This window comes from Poecilia formosa, unplaced genomic scaffold, assembly GCF_000485575.1.
Source record: "Poecilia formosa unplaced genomic scaffold, Poecilia_formosa-5.1.2 Scaffold245, whole genome shotgun sequence".
In the NCBI taxonomy this organism is placed as follows: Eukaryota; Metazoa; Chordata; class Actinopteri; order Cyprinodontiformes; family Poeciliidae; genus Poecilia; species Poecilia formosa.
The window spans coordinates 136,704-143,218 of NW_006800184.1; positions in this window are offsets into that span (position 1 = coordinate 136,704).

The following is a 6,515-nucleotide window of genomic DNA, read 5'->3' on the forward strand; positions in this document are numbered from 1 at the left end:
TGTTTTAGGCATTTCCCTTCTGCCATACACCTGAATTGTATCTCTGGGTGGTTAACAGGGTTCTGCAGTACCTGATGGCCATGCAATCATTTGAATCAGCTGTTCAGAGGCACATCTAAAACATGCAGAGCACAGAGCAGGGGGCATGTGAGGACCAGGGTTGAGAAACACTGCTCTAGAAGATGTCTGAGTTCTTTTGGTTGAAATCTATTCCTTTTTTCCATCTTGACCCTAACAGGCCGTCAGAGTGGTTGGGAATGCAATCAATAAATAAAATAAAAACAGGTTACTGACATATAAATGGACTGAACTTCCATAGTGCTTTTTCAGATCATTTTGACCACTCAAAGCACTTTACACTAGAGTCACATTCACAAACACATTTATACACTGATATGCAGATCTGTAGGCAATTTGGCAATGTCAGCAGGAATTGTACCTACAACCTTCTGATTCCAAGACAACTACTCTCCCCACACAGCCACCCTATGTATGTGCATGCATATATTCATATGACAATGGAAAATTATGTTGATAATGTTGAAAAACTATACAAGTCAGAATATTTTACTAAGCGCCTTGCAAAAGAAGAAAGAAAGTTCCCTACATTATTGAATTCATACATTATTGAATTCAATTCACTTCAAAAAATACTTCATTCACCATCCCAAAGGGACAATAAATATTGCTATAACACATATCAAATTATATCTTCAGAGTCCTTGTGAGTGGTGATAACTGACAAATAAAATAAAGTGCCATCTATTAGATTTTCACCATGTTTATTTGGCCCTATTTGAACACAACACAGAGATTTATATTGTAACTGTACAGAAGTTCATAAAAGTTAGTCTGTTTAATCAGAAACAATAATGGTTGAGATCATTTATCTATGTGACCACAAAGAAGAAATCACTATGGCTTAGAGAGCTCTCTGTGCAGTTAACACCAAGCACATGTTTTAGAGAATCACTGTGAATTCTCAACTTACCTTCAAGGAGTCAGAGATGATGAGAGAAGGTATGATATTAAAAATGATTCAGGATTTCTTGACCGTTCAGTTGGAGTTGCTCTGCAGTCTTGTCTTCTGGTGTCTTCTGGTGTCACTGAAGCCCACACAGTGCTTTAGAACCAGCAGATAACATCCTGCCCAGGGTTTTATAGGCAACAAGCTTGCAACATCTTTACTGCTAAATGTTAAAATGCTCCACATAAAATATGTCATAAAGCTAAATTATTCACCAGCTTATGACCTAATTCTACAATATAGATTCAAAGAGTAATTTTTTTAAGAGGTTAAAAGTCATTCATATTTCACAGAAAGTCCTCTTTGTTTTTTAGTTTTTCTTAGAAACTGAGATTAGTTTCAGAGCTAAATTACTCAGAGTGGAGATAAGAGTGGATTCCTGCCATGTTAAGACTGTTTCCATAACACCAGTGTCTCACTGAACACGTTTTGATCCATTTTTAAAATGCCTTTTAAAAATGCATTTTAAAAATGCCTTTTAAAAAGGCAATGCCTTTTAAAAAGGCAATGCCTTTTTAAAAGGCATTTTTAAAATGCCTTTTTAACAGGCATTTTAAAAATGCCTTTTTAACAGGCATTTTAAAAAGACCTCTAAGGGTGCAAGGTTAAAATATAGATACTCCACTGAGCAGTATGGCACAGGTCAGTGTGGTTCGATATTCCATTTTGTCTGTTTCCATACAACAGACCAACATGCTGCAACATTCCTCGACCTCCTCCAGGTGCCTATGAGTAAGAATCCAACCAAACCACACAGACCCGTCCCATACCGCTCAGTGGAAACCAGGCGGTCTGGGAAACTCCTTCATTCAAACATAAAACTTGTTCAGAATATGAGATCAGAAATTAACTTATTTTTATTTAAAGTTGAAGCTTCATTCTCTTTTTTTCAAAGTGGTCGTTAGACATGTAATGGATTAAACTCTTCCTGCTGTTGGCTGCTGACACTCTTGGGGAAATATGAAATATCAAACTTGTTAACCTGTTTACTAAATTTGCTGTTTATTAGCTGCTGTTACTTTCAAATAGTTAAAATAAAATGGGACATTTAAATAATACTCTCCATTTTAAAATCCACTTTTTTGTTTGCTACTCCTGTAAGGTTAAAATCAATAGTCATAGCATCACCAGTTTGATGTAAGCTTATTACAAACAACATTAATAACAGAAGGTACGTTACTTAGCATAGGAATGACAAAGCATCTTTGACGTGTTGGTATGGTGGGGCCCAAATGAATATATGCTTAAGGCCCCAAAAAGGCTTGAACTGACCCTGTTCACTGTCTGTATGTTTTTTTTAATGATGTTGGAGAAAAAAGGGCCAAACAAACTGAGTGTCCAAATTTGAATGAAACAGCAGTTATGGTATTGGAGCGTAATGATAAAAGCGATAGCCAATTTGGTTTTATCATGAGCTGTTGTTTATATAAAGAGTGTATTTGCTACATCAGACAGCACAGAGGACCTGGGAATCAAAATGACCCCAAAAATCTAAACTTTTTTTTCCTTTATATCACGTAGCACAATGTAGTGAGTTAATTAAGTTGAGCTGCACGTCTGAGATTGTGTGATTTTGTTCATAATAAGTGAAATGAATTATACAAACATTTTTTTTTATTTAATATTTATTTCTTTATTTCAAACAGTTTTTAAAAAAAAAACAAAAGAACAAGCAAACAAGCGATCAGTAGGACAGAGAAAAACATGCACACAGATAATCAAGAACAAAATACTTTGTTTACTACCACCGTTATGTTTGAAAAGGGGTAGGAGGAAGTGAACACTTATTTAATCCTATCCCTTATCTCAAATTAATGAAAGATATTACCTAATGACTCAATTATTATCAACATGTATAATCAAAACCATGTTAAAATATGCATGTACCTGTTCAATATACTATGCTAAAGAACCAACAATAAACTATATTATATTGACAAGATGGTTACAAACTAACTCTCATGAGACAAGAAAATGTATGGATAGTAATAGTAGTAATGGCAATTGTAAATAGCAACCTGACATCCAGCTGGAGTTCCCTGTACAGTGTGAGTAACATTTGTTTTTAAACTGCTTGATGCTTGGACATTGTTTTAGTTCCATATTCACTTCGATCCATTGTTTGACCCCCGTTATAGTGATACAAAAATCTTTTCAAAGTTGTTCTGATGCTACATATTTTCAAATTCAGTGTTTCCCTTAAGTTGTACCCACCTCAATGTCATAAAACATTTCCTGAAGATGTTTGTAACAGATTGTAACAGATTTTATACATAAATAGAACATTACTTGTTTATCAAACACAAGTGATTTATAGATTACGCATTGATGTCCCATGCAAGCTTATTTCAATACACCTGGTCTTGTTGAGAGTCTGGACTTACGGGTCTGTCTGGGCTCTACTTCTCTCCTCACAGTTCTGGCAGCTTTCCATCAGAGGGCGCCAGGGAGCCATGGTTCTTAATTTGCTCTACTGCGACATCAAGTGGACAATATATGTAAAACAGGCAAAATGTTGTATGAAGCTTTTAAATTGAATAAATGAGATGTGTGAGAGGTATGAGATGCCAATAGATAAATTCTGCATATTGTCTTAATCTCAGAGGGCTGAGTTGTGAATGGGCTTGTGTTACGTTAACCATGCTTATGTCAATGACAATTTTATTTTGTATTTATTGCTTGAAAATAAAGCCTTTTACTGTGTTCAGCTCTGTTTTGAGATGATTCTGTCTGCTGCAGAAAATAGAGTGTGGATGTAGCCTGAAAAGCATCAGTACGTTTATAGAAGGTGGAGAAAAACATTTTCTGTCCATCTCAGTATTCCAATACTCTAAATAAAGAAAGTATTTGTCTCAGTCGTTGAGTAATAAAGTCATATAGAGTTTATTTCTTCAACAAACAGGCCTAAGAGTAGAAATAAATTCCCCTTTTGGATCAGTGAAGTCATGTCAGTGTCAGTGTTTGAAATCCTAACTGTTAACGATGACCAAGAGAACAGTTATCAGCCATTTAATGTTGTGTTCATTCTTTGTCTTGTTAACTCCTGTGTGTGTTACAGCTGAAGAGGAACAGAGCCATGTGATTATGTATTTTTAACAGATTTACTTGTGATTTACTACAGTTATATAAAAATATCAACAAAGTATTTCTCTGTACTTTCCAATAAAATTCAACTATTTTTTTAAGTCTTTCCGAAGCATTTTAATTTTGTTCAAATCTCCAGTAGAAATATTTACTGCACCCATAAGAAGTTATGAAAACTGACAGCATGTAAAAAACCTCATAAGAGTTTGAGTTATAAAGTGTTTGAGAATTTTAGCATTTAAAGTACCAACCTATATCTATTATAGTGTGTAACGTAATATGTATAAAGTGGAAAATGACAGAAAAATAGGTACAGTGATGTCCTCAATTTTAAAATATTTACTTCCTAGAGCAGATCCAGGATGTTGGTCACTAGAGGGAGCTATATTCCCTTAGTAATTGTTTTTCTTTTCAGGTTCTTTGCCTTGACGCTGCTGCTGATGCTTTCTGCCACCAACTTAGACAAAAGCAGATGGTCCACCCACAGATCAAGGGGTCACATATGGCACCAAAAGAAACTCAGCCTCATACAAAAGCAATAGAGCTACAGTAACCATAACAACACATTTAAAATGTGTAAAATGTTAATAGAACCAAAACAAGAGTAGAATATTTGCCTGATAAAAAGATGAATCACTCTCCAGGATCAGTCACACTCACCCAGTTCCTGCTGCAGACATGAAGCTTGTAGTTCAGACCAACATACTTTATTTGGTTTCATCAGACCAGGTTGTGTTATTTTTGTTGGTCCCATACTCTCTAAGGTGTGTTCTAGCAAGATTTAAAAAGGCTCCCATATCCTCTCTGAGTGGTTCGTTTCCACAAAGAAACACAGAAGTTCAGCATCCAGATCTAGGGAGGCATCAGTTCTAGGCTTAGTATTCAAATGATGAAGTTCATAATACTTTTAGGAAGGTCCAGAACTGCTGAAATTTGTTTGTAACCTGCCAAAATCTTGAGGTTTCAAATAATTGTCTGACTTGTTAATGAAGAAGTAATTGTAATTCATTCTAAATCATGTTTCATTGGAGGATGTGGAATTTTCTGCAATTGAAAACTAACCTGCATACTGTGAATTCAGAATGCTTTTATTATGATTTGTAGTCTTGTCATAATCTTTCATAAAATTGCTCTTTTCTAATGATAACCAGTGTTTGTTTCTTTCATTCTCAACTGAGTGGTACAATTGTTTCAGTAGAGCTAGAAGGCATGTTATCCAGCCAGCCTCTTCTTTGGTTTTTCACCACTAGGGCAGGGGTCCCCAAACTTTTTCCTGTGAGGGCCACATAACTTTTCCCTTCTTTGGTGGGGGGCCAGAGTCAGTTTGTAACAGAAAAGGTGTGATTGTTTTCCAGAAAGCACAATCAAATAACCCTCTTTGGGTTCTTCACAGAACAAAAGTCAGAAAATAAATAACACTATTAATGAAATAAATAATAACCAAATAACCCTCTCTGGGTTCTTCACAGAATAAGTCCAGGAAGGATTATAGTCTGTATTTTCCGAACTATGAACCACACTGGACTATACAAGCCACAACCCCAAAGTTAAAAAAAACAAAAAAAAAAAACAGTAAATATATAAGCCGCATATTTCTCTGCCGCTCCAGGTTTTCCATAACGATGCAGCAGCAGAGGGGGGCGGACACCCAAAATTTTAGTCATAACAGGTCAATTGAATATCACATTTATTACGGTTGAAAAAGAAAAAGTTGCCAAGTTTAGATTTAATTGAACTGATTACAGTAGTTTCCGAACAGTAACTGTAACAGTAAAAGTGCTGATCCTTCGTGTCAGGTGGATGCGAAAACATAAATCGGTGCACCCCCACCCCCAAAAGGAAGGTACGTATGAGCGATTGTATACCCACTTTTTGTGCCACTGCTTCGTGTCTGCTACTAGCATGTGCTAAATGAAAATGGTCTCCTTCTTCTTTAGATTTCAACCGCAGCTTGCATCCATTATTGTTGCACTACTGCCATCTACTGGTTCATAATATCTATACCTCAAATTCTCATAATGATCCCAGTATTATTATAAAAAAAAAAAAAAAAACGAAAAATCTTTTTCCCCTCAATGCTATTTAACTGATCAACATTCCCAAATTTCAATTCCCTATTAAAATCTAATTCCGTTTTTATGGGCGCGTTCTTCTTTTATTTCCAATTTTGACTTCCAATGACTCACTTCCTGCTAAAGAACCCCCTGGTGGTTGAAGAAAAATCCACATATAAGCGGCTTATAGTCGGAAAATACCGTATATGGAAAAAAAATCTGAATGCCCTCTGGTATTGTTCAGGGGGCCGGACCAAATGTGGAGGCGGGCCGTAGTTTGGGGACCACTGCCAGTAGGGTAATCCACAGCAGCTGGGAGGACAGAGCAGAAACGAAACTTAAGGAAGTCT